Genomic DNA, 15,713 nt, shown 5'->3' with positions numbered 1-15,713 from the left:
GAAGCTGAGTAGACTGAGCTCCTGGAGTGTCGGTCTGAGGCAGGGTTCCCAGCCTTCTCCTTGGTCTTCTCCGACCCCCTCCGGTTTATCCCCCTCCTGTTTGAGGTGTAGACGCCAGGCCTGGATGCGGTGTCTCAGCTGTGCTTGTACCTGTGCTAGGTAAGGGGTCAAATAACTTCCTGCTCCTACTGCAGATCCCCGTTTCTGCATCGCACTGCGAGCCCATGTCCACGGGCCCCAAGTCCTTCCCAGAGTCGCTGCTCCCCTGGTCGAGCCCCCCGGCCTGTGAGTGTCTAGAACCACAGAACACTAGGACTGGAAGGGGCCTAGAGGCCATCGAGTCCAGCCCCCCGCCCCCATGGCAGGACCCAGCACCGTCTAGACCATCCCTGATTAGATGTTTGTCCAACCTGCTCTTAAATATTCCCAGAGATGGAGATTCCACAGCGCCCCCCCCCCCCCCCCCCCGGGGCAACTTATCCCAGTGTTTCACCACCCTGACAGGCAGGACGTTTTCCCTAATGTCCAACCTCAACCTCCCTTGCTGCAGTTTAAGCCCCTTGCTTCTTGTCCTGTCCTCAGAGGCCAAGGGGAACAAGTTTTCTCCCTCCTCCTTCTGACACCTTTTAGATACTTGAAAATCGCTGTCACATCCCCTCTGTCTTCTCCTTTCCAAACTAAACAAGCCCAATTCTTTCAGTCTTCCCTCGTAGCTCATGTTCTCTAGACCTTGAATCATTCTTGTTGCTCTTTTCTGGACCTTCTCCAATCTCTCCACATCTTTCTTGAAATGTGGTGCCCAGAACTGGACACACGACTCCAGCTGAGGCCCAATCAGTGCAGAGCAGAGCGGAAGAATGACTTCTCATGGCTTGCTCACAACAATCATGTTTGCCTTTTTTTGCAACAGCGTCACACTGTTGACTCCTGTTTAGCTTGTGGTCCACTCAGACCCCTAGATCCCTTTCTGCAGGACTCCTTCCCAGACAGTCGCTTCCCATTCTGTGTGTGACACGGATTGTTCCTCCCTAAGTGGAGCACTTTGCATCTGTCCTTACTAAGCCGCGTTCCTTGTGTGTATGGATTTCCACAGGACTTACTGACGCACGCAGTGTTTGCTTGTGCCCAGCTTCCCTGTGGGTCCCGCCTGCTCGGAGTCAGTGACCGGTCCCAACGCAACAGAAGCAGCAGAAAAGGAGAAACTTCCCCTTGTCCCTGTGTGGAAAGGGCTCCAGGAGAGACCAGACCTTTGAACAGGGACCAAGGGCTCCTCCTGCGGCTTCTGCAAGGGGCAAGCTCCGCAGCACAGAGAGGCATATGGACAGGAAGCCCCTTGGCACGTTACTTACGTCCATGTGACTCCACAGAGCAGCGTGGAGCAGAATGGGAGAAGAACTCAGCACAGCCAGACGGGGTCAGACCAAAGGCCCAGCCAGCCCAGGGTCCTGTCTGCCCACAGTGGCCACTGCCAGGTATCCCAGAGGGAGTGATCAGAGCAGGGAAACCTCCAGTGATCCCTCCCCTGTCCCCCATTCCCAGAGAAACAGGCTATGGACACCAGTCATAGACTCATAGAGCTGCAAGAGCCCTCAGGAGTCATCAAGTCCATCCCCTGCCCAAGGCAGGACCAACCCAACTAAATCAACCCAGCCAGGGCTCTGTCCAGATGGGACTTAAACACCTCTAGGGATGGAGATTCCATCCCCTCGATAGGGAACCCAGCCCAGCGCTTCCCCACCCGCCTGGGGAAATAGTTTTTCCTAATATCCAACCTAGACCTCCCCCATTGCAACTTGAGCCCATTGCTCCTTGTTCTGCCATCTGCCCCCACTGAGAACAGCCTCTCTCCATCCTCTGTGGAACCTCCCTTCAGGAAGTTGAAGGCTGCTCTCAAATCCCCCCTCGCTCTTCTTTTCTGCAGACTGAACAAACCCAAATCCCTCAGCCTGTCCTCGTAGGTCATGTGCTCCAACCCCCTAATCATTTTGGTCGCCCTCTGCTGGACCCTCTCCAATGCGTCCACATCCTTTCTATAGTGGGGGGCCCAGAACTGGACACAATACTCCAGATGTGGCCTCACCAGAGCCGAATAAAGGGGAATAATCGCTTCCCTAGATCTGCTGGCAATTCACCTCCTAATTCACCCTAATATGCCATTAGCCTTCTTGGCTACAAGGGCGCCCTGTTGACTCCTATCCAGCTTCTCATCCACTGTAACGCCCAGGTCCTTTTCTGCAGAACTGCTACTTAGCCATTTGGTCCCCAGCCTGTACCAATGTTTGGGATTCTTCCATCCCAAGTGCGGGCTTCTATACTTTTCCTTGTTGAACCTCATCAAGTTTCTTTTGGCCTAGTCCTCTAATCAGTCCAGGCCACTCTGGACCCTATCCCTACCCTTCAGCATATGTACCTCTCCCCCTAGCTTAGTGTCATCTGGGCACTTGCTGAGGGTGCAATCCATCCCCTCCTCCAGGTCATTAATAAAGATAATGAACAAAATCAGTCCAAGAACCGATCCTTGGGGCACTCTGCTAGAAACCAACCGCCATCCTGACATCGAGCCGTTGATCACTACCCGTTGGGCCCGACAGTCTAGCCAGCTTTCTATCCATCTTACAGTCCATCTATCCAATCCACATTCTCTTAACTTGCTGACAAGAATATTGTGGGAGACCGTATCAAAAGTTTTGCTAAAGTCAAGGTCTATCACGTCCACTGACTTTCCAACGTCCTCAAAGCCAGTTACCTCCTCATAGAAGCTAATCAGATTGGTTAGGCACGACTTGCCCTTGGTGAATCCATGTTGACTATTCCTGATCACTTTCCCCTCTTCCAAGTGCTTCAAAATGGATTCCTTGAGGATCCCCTCCATGATTTTTCCGGGGACTGAGGTAAGGCTGACTGGTCTGTAATTCCTGGATTGTTCTTCTTCCCTTTCTTAAAGATGGGCCCTACATTTGCCTTTTTCCAATTATCTGGGACCTCTCCTGATCTCCACAAGTTTTCGAAGATAATGGCCAAAGGCTCCGCAATGACATTTGCCATCTCCCTCAGTACCCTCGGATGCATTAAATCCGACCCCATGGATTTGTGTATGTTTAGCTTTTCTAAATAGTTCCTAACTTGTTCTTTCATTCCCACCCATCTTACTAATAGTCATTGATGGACCTAACCTCCATGAATGTATCTAGCTCTTTCTTGAACCCTGTTAAAGTTCTGGTCTTCACAACCTCCTCTGGCGAGGAGTTCCACAGGTTGACTGTGCGTTGAGTGAAGAAAAACTTCCTTTGGTTTGTTTTAAACCTGCTGCCTATTCATTTCATTGGGTGACCCCTAGTTCTTATGTTATAGGAACAAGTAAATAACTTTTCCTTATTCACTTTCTCCACACCAGTCACGATTTTATAGACCTCTATCCTATCCCTGCTTAGTCTCCTCTTTTCTAAGCTGAAAAGACCCAGCCTTTTTAATCTCTCTTCATCTGAGACCCGTTCCAAACCTCTAATCATTTTGTTGCCCTTTTCTAAACCTTTTCCAATGCCAATCTATCTTTTTTGAGATGTGGTAACCACATCTGTATTCAGTATTCAAGATGTGGGCGTACCATGATTTTATACAGAGGCAATAAGATATTTTCTGTCTTATTCTCTACTAGCAGAAATACCCGGTGTCGCCCGGAGAAAATAAAGTAAAAGTGTGATGAATGAACTACGTCAATGACACGAACATAGCATATTTTATTGGCAATACTTTTCTCTGATATATTACTTTAAGAAATTAACATAGCTAGTGATGTGTTTATAAAACGCATTTACATTGAACTCATTTCTTGATAACAAAAGGTGTGGTGAATGAACTATGTAAATTACGTGAACATAATATGTTTTATTGGAAATACTTCTGTTATCATAAGGAAAGGATCTCTTAGGGTACGTCTAGACTACATGCCTCTGGCGCCAGAGGCATGTAGATTAGGCTACCAGGCACAGGAAAATGAAGCGGCGATTTAAATAATACCAAAGACACCCTCCCCAGCAGCCTTTAACTTCAAAAAGAGGAACCATGCAAAAATGAGACTCGTTAACTGGAATTTAAAAAAAACAGTCACAAGTGTGCAATATTCGCCACATGGAAACTTGAAAGTTTTGTTAGTCAACAAATGGTCTAGTAGCACTGTATAGTTTTTTAAAAACACCGTAATGGATGCTCAAACTATATGTATATTCCAAGTTAAAAAAAACCATTAAGAGTTGGGAAAAAGACACCGCCTAAACAGCAGCATAAAAGAGGCAGCTGGAGACAAAAAGACATCTTTGAAAATGGCAGTTCAGTTCCTACTGAGGAAAACAGAAAGATGCATAAACTGCGGCAAGTCACATGTAAGCATATAATGAGTCAGGCCAAAAGAGAATTTGAAGAGCAACTAGCAAAAGACACAAAGACTAACAGTCAGAATTTTTTTTAGTGCATGCAGAAGCAGGAAATCTGGCAACAGAGCCACTAGACAATTGAGGGGCTAAAGGAGCACTCGAAATCAGGGCTGTTGCAGAGAAGCTAAATGAATTCTTTGCATCGGTCTTCACTGCAGAAGATGTGGGTGAGAGACCCCCCCGACCAGTGAGAGATTTGAAGAGCCATCCCAGATGTATGTGTCTGTAGAAGAGTTTCAGAAACAGATTGATTCGTTAAATAGTAACGAGTCACCGGGGCCAGGCTGCATTCATCCAAGAGTTCCAGAAGAATTCCACTCCAGAATTGCAGGAGGACTCTGGTGTCTAACCTGTGGCTGAAATCCGCCTCTGGACCAGAGGCCTGGAGAACAGTTAATATGATGCCAGTGTTTAAAAATGCTCCAGAGAAGACCCTGGCCATGGCGGGCTGGTCAGCCGAGCGTCAGCAGCAGGCAGATTGGCTGGAACAACAGGAATGGCCACAGTTACTGAGCACGTTAGATGAACACAGGATGCTGCGGGAGTGTCAGCATGGCTGTTGTCATGCCTCGGCGATGGCGTCCTTATCCAGGGCGCAGTGTGGACTGATGAGCAGCCAGGTCCCCTGAGTTCTCCAACCTGAGGTGCCTTTGACACTGCTTGGTGGAGGGCGTCCCCATTCCTGGCCTGCTCGCACTCCAGCATGCAGGTTACCCCCAGCTAGACCCTATGGGTAGTCTAGACAGTGGCACTGTTTCGGGGTACTTCCGGTAGCCGAAATAGCGTTTTCCGTGTCTTGACAGCACGCCCGTTATTTCAAAATGGCTTCCAAAATAACGGCCGCGCTATTCCGACATCCGTGTAAACCTCGTTCTACGAGGATTAAGGGACGTATCGGAATAGCTCTCTATTTCGAGCTAAGGATGCAGTGTAGACACACCCTCTGAGTGCTGCAGCCAGTCAGTCATGAATTACACGGCAGGGCAACACCAGCAAACCCCCAATCCCAGACTTTCCCCAGAAATTTTCATCTTGTGCTGCTCAGCTCCCTCCTGGATAGTACAATCGCAGGTGAAGTCAGTCGTTTCATTCATGCATAAGAGTAGGCGCAGAGCCTGTTATCCCAAATGGAGTTTTTCAGATACTCCAATCCAGACACACTGGTTTAGATTAATCAGTAAGACAAGGTTCTTCACTCCAGAAAAATAGCTTGTAAGTGTCTACAGGGAATGAGGCATAAAAGTCAGAACTGGTTACAAAAAAAGAATAGAGAAATAAACTCTCACCACTGAATGTGAGGGTATATGTGTTCCCTTCTTAGAGCGCTTTCTCCTCTTTGAGAGTCCTCTTCAGCTGAGATTCAGGAGACAAAGTCTGTGTGAATGGTAACCCCAGCTGTTTCCTTGTCAAGATGTAGATTTCCATCCACATCCTCTTCCTGCCAAAGAATGGCCGTTTAAACCATTTGATTTTGTTGACTCCTGTCTGAAGTGTCAGCCTAATTTTTTTTTCTCTGAGAAATTGGTTTCTGACTGCCCTCCAGACTTAGAACATGTCTTAGTAATATCATGCAGTAGAATTGTGTTACTTTACATACAGTGTTGCCACACATATCTTACCAGGACAATAATGATCAGCATATTATGAGTTTGTGACACCTCTCAAGACATACTTTGTACAGAATGTATCGTAAATTAATAAAAGGGGTGAACATAAGGTGATAGACTTTTATTAGACTTCTTTGAAAAGATCAACAGACATGTGGACCAGGGGGATCCAGTGAACAGAGCATATAGGACTTTCAGAAGGCCTTTGACCCAGGTCCCTTACAAAAGGCGAAGTAAGCTGTTATGGCAGTCATGGGATAAGAGGACAGTAAGTGGTGAAAAGATAGAAGTCCAGGGTAAGAATAAGTCACTTTTCACAACAGAGGTGAATAAGGTAAATAAACAAGGTCCCTCAGGTATGTCTAGACTGCAGAGTTTTTCCAGGATACCTCCTCCGAAAAGCTCTGCCACGTCCAAGGAATGTGTCTCCTTTTTGAAAAAAATTTTCGGAAAAGCAGACGCCTTTTTTGGCATCCCTGTAAATCTCGTTCTATGAGGAAGAAGAGATGTTCTGAAAGAGGCTTTTCCCCAGCAATTGGCCCAGTGCAGACGGGTCAATTGTCAGAAAAGCCTCTTTCAGAAGAAAAGCGGAAAAAGATACACAAATTGCGGTTCGCAATTTGCATATCTTTTTCCAATAGAACTTTGTAGTCCAGACCCAGCCTCTGAGTCCATTGCTGTTTAACATATTCCTACATGATCTGAAAAAGGGGTAAAGAGCGTGATGGCAAAGTGCAAATTATACTAAATTATTAAGTCAAAACCAAACTGCAAAGAGCTAAAGGGGTCTCATTACACTGGGCGACGGGGCATCGAAGTGGCAGATGAAACCTAATGTTGAGAAATGCCTAGTAATGCACACAGGAAAGCATACTGCTAACTGTTCATACAAAATGATGGGGTCTAAATGATCTATTACCATTCGAGAGAGATCTTGGAGTCATTATGGATTGTTACTTGAAAATAGCGGTTCAGTGTCACTCAAAACAGTGAACGGAAAGTTGGGAACCATTAGGAAAGGACAGATAAGAAGACAGAAAAGACCATAATGCCACTAAGTAAATCCATTGAAGGCGTGTGTTTCCACACCTTCAATAAAAAAGGGGCTGTGAAGGGCAACAAAAATGATGAAGCATATGGAACTGTTTCCACGGAGGAGAGAGCCAAAAATCGGGACAGCTTAGCTTTGAAAAGAGCTGAGCAAGGAGAAATGGAGGTGTGTAGATTCATGAATGGCGAGAAGAAAATGGAGAAGGAAGTGTCCTGTATCCCTTCACATAATACAGGGGCCATCCAGTAGACAGCAGGTTTAAAACACAACGCAAAAGAACTGCTTCACACAGCACAGTCAGCCTGTGGATGCGCTGCCAGAGCATGTGGCGAAGGCCAAAGTATCACTGAGGTACGTTCTTGAAGAATGGGTCCCGTGGTGGCTATTAGCCAAGATGGTCAAAGACAAGACACCGTGTTCGGGGTGTCCCTACACTTCCGACTGCCAAAGCAGAGACCGGATGATGGGCCAGATCACTCAATACATTGCTCTGCCCGTTCCTTCTGAAGCATCTGGCACCTGCCACTATAAGCAGACAAGATACAGGGCTACATAGACCGTTGGTCTGACGCACTGTGGCTGCTCTTAGGAAACGGGGCAGAGGGTAATCCAGAAATGCCAGGACTTCAGAGGCTGTGGGTGGGAGTTTCCAGCCCCCTCACGGATGGCAGGGGGAAGAGCAGAAGCAGAGAAGATCCTGCGGAAGGAGAACAGAACGAGTGGAATAGAAACAATACAGATGGAAATGCCGTTCACGCTGCCAGGCACGGTAGTGGAAGCAGGTGTCTGCCCTGGCTTGCCAGGGCTAATTTCTCACGCCCAGATTGCAGTGGGAATGAATACATGTATTTTTCATGACTTACCAAGAGCGGGAGTTATAATTGCTTTTCGGGAGCGTCACAGGCAGGGAAGTTCCTGAGACAATGGATGGTTTTAACCCTTCGTCGGCAGGATTTCTGTCTCCCTTGCAGTGAAATTGACACCAGCACAGGGACACCAGACCCAAGATGCAGGCACCACAGATGTCCCGCTGCGGCCCGGTGATGCGGGATATATGTGGTGCCTGGCTCTGGTGTCTGCACTGGGGTAATTTTCCCTCTAGAATCAGCCGAGCGCAGCTGCAGCTGCTTCCCAAACAAACCCATTAGATTTTTATTTGTAGCTCAGATTTCAATTCAATTAAACCCCAGCGCAGTGCTCATCAAAATTACCGAGCACTGAAATAAAACTTGCCGCCATTAAACGAGGGGCCCATCAGTTCTCTCGTTACTCGCTCGTTAGGAAAGTTACTTTCCCCCATCTGGTGCACTTTGGCTATTTAAAGCTTCTAAAGGATCCACCTTTCTCGCCCTTGGAGTAGCAACTCTTGTTCATGTCGGGAGAGTGCGTAGCTAAGCTGTACAGACAGCAGCGCTGCCCCATGGAGGGGGAGAGCCAGCCCTGCGCCGTCACTACAGGGACTGTCTTCATTGGCACCCCACGGCTCCCCACTGCTTTGGGCCATTCTAGCTAGCAAGAAGGGCCCTGGCATAGGGCCACGCTTGAGGAGCATCGTTCCCAGCATGCAGTGCTCCCTTCTGGCCCCTTACTTCATGCTGGGGCTGTAGATTCTGGGGTCTATATCAGGCACACAAGGTGAGTGGCACTTCAGCCGCCTCAGTTTCCCCATGTCTTCTCGGGGGTTACGTCTCCATCAGCTGTTGGCATGCAGGCTAATCGAACGGCATGTGACAGGCCCGAGTCTCCTCCCAGGGAGACCTTGGCCCATGATTTATTCCTGTTCTAAACCATTGCAGCTCCCTGTACCGCTCGCGCACTCTCCCCCATGCTGGGACCCGGATTCAGGGCTAGCTGTGGGCGTGCTGCTCAGCCCCGAGGCCAGTTGCCTCAGGACCAGGTGAAGCGATGCCAGCCTGCCACCACGGCTGCCCCTCCTCCCAGATTCATGCGGCCCGTCGCCTGCTCTGCCTTGCAGAGGCAGAAGAGAAACAGCAGCCCCAGCCGCCAGCACTGGCCGGACCCTGACCTGCGTCTTGCCCCCCAACAGGGTCACCCCTGTTTCCTTCCACCCTCCTTCAGCAGTCGCCTGCGTCAAACCGAAACTGAGCAAATCCCCTCCAACAAGGCGTGTCCAAAGGGAAGGCAGAAAGCCAACGAAATGCGATTTGGCAAAGAGCCCCAGCCCGGCGCTGGCTTTGGGGCTGGCGATAACTTTTGCTTTCCTAAAATGCCCTGGATGCAAATGTGTTTTCTTTGCTTGGTCTTTCTTACGCTCTGAGATGGGCAGTTTGACTCACGGATTGAGAGGCTGCCCCTAGCAGCCAGGGGGCCATCTGTGTGCTCAGCTGAAATGCAAGGTAGGGACTTCCCAGTGTGACTGGAGCTAGGTATCGCAGAGGGAGAGGGAGAGGGAGAGCGAGAGCACTGGGACAGGGACGGCCAAGCCCGCGAGAAACCGGGACAGGGACGGCCAAGCCCACGAGAGCACCGGGACAGGTACAGCGAAGCCCAGGAGAGCGCCAGGACAAGGTCGGCCAAGCGCAGAAGAGCGCCAGGACAAGGACGGCCAAGCCCAGAAGAGCACCGGGACAAGGACGGCCAAGCCTGCGAGAGGACTGGGACAGGGACGGCCACGCCCAGAAGAGCGCCAGGACAAGGACGGCCAAGCCCAGAAGAGTACCGGGACAGGGACGGCCACAGCACCACATTTTGAAATAAAGCGCTATTCCAACAAGTCCTTTAGCCCTCGTGGAACAAGGGTTACAGGGACACCAGAAAGCGTGCCCGTTATTTCGAAATATATTTTGAAATAACGGCCGCGTTTAAAGACGCGGAATTGCTATTCCAGGATACTTCCGGTATCCTGAAATAGCCCCACTGTCTAGACAAAGCCTAGGATGGCTGAGAAGTTCCTAAGGGACAGGTAGGAGCTAGTGAGGAACAGTCGGATTAAACAGAGCCCCGTTGAAACTAACACACGAAGGCAAGCACTGAATATTGACCAAATGGGCTGGTAGCTAACACAGTGAAGTACAGTGTCTGGCACTAGATACGGCCATTGATAGCACAGGCATTGCAGAAACTTGGTGTAATGAGGATAATCAATGGCACAAGGAAGTCCCAGGGTAGCAGATATGGAGGAGTGATGAGTAGGATGCACTGTGGGAGGTGGCGTTGTATGTTACAGGCAGCACAGAGTCAAATAAGGTAAAAATCTTACTGAAACAAACTGTGCCCTAGAGTCCCGCTGGGCGGGAATTCCCTGCTCGAATAGCCGTAGGAATATAGACACAGACTTCAGGGCCAGAAGGATCTGTCACAGTCATCTGGTCCAGGGCTGGGCAAAATACCTGCGCAGCACCGCGCCCAGGGACGCCCCCAAAGCTCGCCGGGGCTCGGCCAAGCCAGAGTCCTGCCTGCGCAGCAGCGCACCCAGAGACGCCCCCCAGAGCTCGCCGGGGCTCGGCCAAGCCAGGCCCAGCTGCAAAGGCTGAGGGGCAGCTGAGTCTGCATCTCCTGCTTGGGGCCTTTGAGATCTAGGGGTTACTCCGGGCCCAGCTCTGAGGGGGTTTGATTCACGTTCTCCTCCCCCTTCACTCCCCCCACAGGCGTCCCAGTGCTGAGCAGGGGGTTGCGGGTTTTCTTTTCTCACTCTGCCAGCCACCTGAGCGCTGCTGCTCGTCAGTGTGTGTCCTCCTCCTCCTGCCCCGCCGCTCAGCCTTTCACCGCTGCCGGCCTCTGTCCCTTGGCGACTGTGGGGCATGGAGCCGCCTGCCCGTTTGGGGCTCTCCCTTATCAGAGCCTCGGAGCCACCTGCAGTGAGAGCTTGGCCCAGGTGAGCGGGCTTGTGGGGTTCACACTGCTCCCCCAAACGCTGGTGTCCGGGGGTCCCTGCGGGGGCGGGAAGCCATTGGACTTACGAAGGGCCCAGCCCCACAAGCTGCTGAGTCTGCTGAGTCCAGCAGGACTTGGGACCCCAGGGAGATCAGGGCCTGACTCATCCGGCGCCCACCACGGGGGCACCTGAGCACCTCCCGGTCCCTAAGGTGCATAAGAACTTGAGAACGGCCACACTGGGTCAGACCAAAGGCCTGTCCAGCCCAGTGTCCTGTCTGCCCACAGCGGCCAATGCCAAGTGCCCCAGAGGGAACGAATCGAACAGGTACTGAACAAGTGATCTCCCTCCTGCCATCCATCTCCACCGTCTGACAAACAGAGGCGAGGGACACCATTCCCTACCCAGCCTGGCTAACAGCCGTTACTGGACTTAACCTCCATGAATGTATCTAGTTCTCTTTTAAACCCTGTTATAGTCCTAGCCTTCACAGCCTCCTCAGGCGAGGAGTTCCACAGGTTGTGCGCTGGGTGAAGAAAAACTTCCTTTTGCTTGTTTTAAACCTGCTGCCCATTAATTTCATTCGGTGGCCCCTAGTTCTTATATTATGGGACTAATACAATATGTGGTCGTCCTCACGGCTCCCTGGGGGGCAGGGAAGGGCTGTTCTCCCCACTGGGCGCAGGGTGCTGAGGCCCAGAGATTTCGGCTCCCTGAGGACACTTCCCTCCCGGGAGTGGGGGCAGGGCGGGAGCTGTCTCCCTGCAGATCTCCAGCTAGCAGCCAGGGCCCAGCCAAACCAGACCCGGGCAGGAGGGCAGCTTCTCCCGTCTCTTCTGGCTGCCAGGGAGCAGGGAACCTCCACCTGCCACCTCCTCTCCAGTCAATCCTGAGGCACAGACCTTACAGTTCCTCAGGGATCTGGGGGGACCCGGCTCCCAGGCGGCTCTGGCCACTGCACCACACTACCTCCCAGCACAGTGTTAGAGATGGCCACGTAGCCAGCTGACCCATAGGGATTGACCCAGCCTTACAGCTGTGCAAACGGGCCCCTCGGCTGCCAGATATGGAGCCAGCAGGGCACAGGAGGTGGGAGCCCATGGGGGCCTCCTCAGCTGCTTCCTTAACCCCTGGGGCTCACAGGGCCAGGCCGGCGAGGGGCAGCCAGGCGCCAGGCGCAGGCTCCAGGATTCGCCCCACAGCACTAGAAGTCTCTGTTTGGACGCGGGCCTGAGTTCGGGGCTTCAGAGCCAAGCTCCAATCTTAGCCCAACCAGCTGCACGTCTGTTATGCCAGCGCACGAGGCCAGCTGTCAGCCCGGGCGCTGGGCCTGCTGCCGCTCCCTGTGTGGGGACCCTCGGCACCGCTGGATCAGGACCCTGGGGGAGGGAGGCTTCGGGGTCCGCAGGGAGCCATTTGGCTGCCCAGCTGGGATGGCTGGAGAGAGGGGAGAGGTCAGGCAGGCAGCGGGTGGGCGTGGCTGGAATCCACGGGCGGGAGCACAGCGGGGCCTGTTCCAAGGGCTCATTGTAACGAGTGGCCTAGCAGGAGACGGGGCAAAGAGGGAGCTGGCTGCCTAGTGGCTTCGGGAGGCTCAGTAAGGTCGAGTGGGGGCAGCTGAGAGCCAGTGGTGGCAGCGGTGGGATTGGAACGAGAGGCAAAGACGCTAATGCTTTGGCAGGAGCACAGTGACCTGCAAGGGCGTAGGAGACACCCGGGGAGGCTGGGCTGGAGGGACGAGCCTGCGACAAACCCGATGCCCGGGCGGCTGGAGAGCTGGCCTGTGCTCCTGACCGCCGCTGCCCTGGGCATGTCGCTGCCCCGCTCGGGCTGGGAGGGGGCGTCCTAGTCCCTCTCTTGGGCTGCGTGTCTGGCTCAGCTGGGATGTGTGTGACGCACTCAGAGACCCTCCCTGCCAAAGGTCAGCCCGGGCCAGGAAGAGACGCCTGCCTCCCAGTCCTGTGCCCTGGCCTCTGGAGCCTCCGCCGAGCGCGCACAAGCCGTGTCTGCGCCATTGGCCATGGCCAGGGCAGGCCCGTTCCTGGCTTTGGGTGCCCAGACTGAGACCCCCAATGGAGCCCTTGGTGCCCAGCGCCCCGGGGCTTTCACACCCAACGGACCGGCCGTTGCTCCCAGCGTGGGGCGAGGGATCTCGCCGGGGAGGGAAAAGCTACTGCCTCAGCGAAACGGGAGCACCTGCCCAGACCTCGCTTGTCAGCTCCGGGTCGCCTCTCCCGCCTGGCCTGGCGTGGCGGTGTCGGGTGGACAGGGCCGTCTCTGTGCTTGCTCGCTGACTCTGAGCCCGGCCTGGCTCACGCGAGGCCAACCCTGGCTTGGAAGTAAGGGAGGAGGGTGGAATTTTAGCCCCGGCTGCCCAGCGGGGCGGGGCCAAGAGGCGCACTGAGCGCAGGCTGGCTCGCCCTGTGAACGGCCCTTCACTGACAGCCTCTCTGTGCCGCGTGCGAGTGCAGCGCATGCTGCTCGCTCCCTTGCACACAGATCGGCCGCCTCCCGCAGCACCCACAGCTAGATCTGATGGAACCTCACGCACAGCGGAGGGGGGGGCACTGTCCTATCAGTGAGCCCAGGCATTGGCTCCCGCCTTGCCCTGGGTTTAGGTCACAGGTGCTGGCTCCCCGTGCGTTCGGTGTCTGACGAGAGCCAGGCCCCAGTACTAAGCAACTCCCCACTTTGCCTTCCTCCCCGGGCCCCGGCCAATCAGCGTCTGCCTTTGCCATTCACATTTTCACATCCAGCCCACTGAATTGGCCTCACTAACCCGGGCCCTGCAATTGGCAGGTCAACGCTTTTGCTGTTCTATGCCCCCTGGGTTCTGTTATTTCCACTCCAGCTCCTCTGAGGAAGTGGGTTGTGCCCACGAAAGCTCCCGCTTCTGTCTGTTTCGGTTAGTCCCTCAGGTGCCACGGGACTGCTCGTTCTTAACGTTACCGACTCCCCCTTGGAGACTGCTCCTGTGGTTTGGTTTCTGTTAAAGCAAAGTGGCAGGCACCAACCAGGGAGCCACGTGGCCCTGAATAGAAACGTGGCGGGTGGGGAAGGCTGGGCCCAGGGCTTTCCACGCATCTCACGGGGCTTAGCGAATCCCCCTGCCCGGTCCGACCCTATCAGGGAACACAACCCGGGCAGCGTGGCGATGGTCTGTGTGACTCGGTGCCGGGGGAATGTCCCTCACCAATGCTGTGTGTGCAGACAGCACCGTGCACGCAGGGCCCTGGCACAGCTAGCGCTATGCTCTTCTGTGGCCGCTCTCAGCCGGCGCGCTCCAGGCGCAGCATCAGGGTGAACCAGAGACAGCCTAGGAGAGTCCAGTGGTACCGTCCGCCTTGGCCAGCTGGCTCAGAGAGGTCATGTGCCTGCCCGACGTCCTGCAGAGAACCCAAATGCCCTGGTTCCTCCCAGCCCCTTGCTGTAATCACTAGACCCCACTTCCCTCTTGGATCTGGGAGCAGAACCCAAGCGTGCGTCACCTGCTGTAAACACACCACTCCCTCTGGGAGTCAGCGAGCGAGTCCAGAGCGCCGTGGGCTGATAGAAATGCTGTGTCCGGGGTGCCTGTTATCTAGCCGAAAACACTCCGCGTCCTGGAGACAGACAGTCGTTTCCTGCAGAGTACGGAGGGGAAACAGACAGTTTCCTCTGTGGCTGATTGACACGGACGCAGCGAATGGAATAAAAACGAAGAGGGAAACTCCCAAACCCAGAGCAGGGGGCGCTCAGGGAGCTGGAGGTCGGCTTAGTGTTCACAGGTCACCACGCTCACACTTGGGTGATTCAAGTGAGGCCCCTCACTGTCCTCAGTAGCTGACTAAGAGCGGCCGAGGATTCAGAGGTTTTCCTGGAGCATCATTGGAAGTTCTGGGGGCTCAAAATATTTGCAAATGGGGCTGTAGGTGTCTAACATCAGGTACCCCAAATTAGAGTCTAAAAGTTTGGGTCGTAACTGTGACGGACCGGGCCGTGTCTGGGCACAGCTGAGGGCGTCCGCTCAGGGTGAATTGCTCAACTTCGGGGCTCCTTACAGTCCCCAGACTGGTGACCTTTCCAAACAGGCCACAAACCAGTCCCACAGAGCACTTCAGCTGCCTGCCTGAAGCCTCCCGAGCAAAACCCCTCCGACACCCCAGCAATATCCGTGCCCCAGATGACCCCGGGCCTCATACACAGGTGGGGGGGTCCTAGCACCCAATCCCACCTACCCCGAACAAGTTCTGTCCGGTTCCAAGAAACCAGCCACAGATCCCTGGTCAATTTACCCTCTGGACCTTACCCACAAATCACGCTGGGCCAATCCTTTAGCATCTAACATCTAAAGGTTTATTATTACAATAAAGAAAAGCATGAGAGTGAGGTTGCTAAAGGATAGCACATTCCATGCATCGAATCTCCCAGTTCTTGATGCAGGCTCTAGCAGGGATGTTACAGCTGCTGGCTTAAAAGTCCTTGTTGCGCATCCTAGGATCAGGATGGGTTCACAGGTCTTTCCGGCTCTTCGATCCCTGCACTGCTGCCTCTGGGATGAAGTGCTGAGCTGAGAACCAAGATGGAGTCGACCACATGGCCTCTTTATTCCTCCTTCGTGGTCTCTTCTTGGCTGCAGCAGGTCACCTGGCCAGCGGCCTGTCCCTGTGTTCCCTGCTGGCAGCTCTCAGGTGACAGCCCCCATTCTTTAGGTGTGTCCTTGGCCCATTGAGAGCCATTGTCCCACAGGGCCTCGCTAATTAGCATGTCCATAGGCCGGGCTCTGCCCAATGCTCAACCACATGCAGAGA

The 15,713-nt window shown here is 53.4% G+C and overlaps 1 protein-coding gene across 6 annotated transcripts in view; it reads left to right on the top strand.

Moving 5' to 3' along the window:
- The window catches only part of ARHGAP39 (Rho GTPase activating protein 39), a 360,347-nt gene that overhangs the window by 318,706 nt on the left and 25,928 nt on the right, over positions 1-15,713 (top strand). The window lies entirely within an intron of this gene.

Source organism: Pelodiscus sinensis, chromosome 2 (assembly GCF_052426305.1).
Source record: "Pelodiscus sinensis isolate ZL-2025 chromosome 2, ASM5242630v1, whole genome shotgun sequence".
Lineage (NCBI taxonomy): Eukaryota > Metazoa > Chordata > Testudines > Trionychidae > Pelodiscus > Pelodiscus sinensis.
Note: the sequence above shows the minus strand (reverse complement) of the source record. Positions and strands in the feature narration are given on the sequence as shown.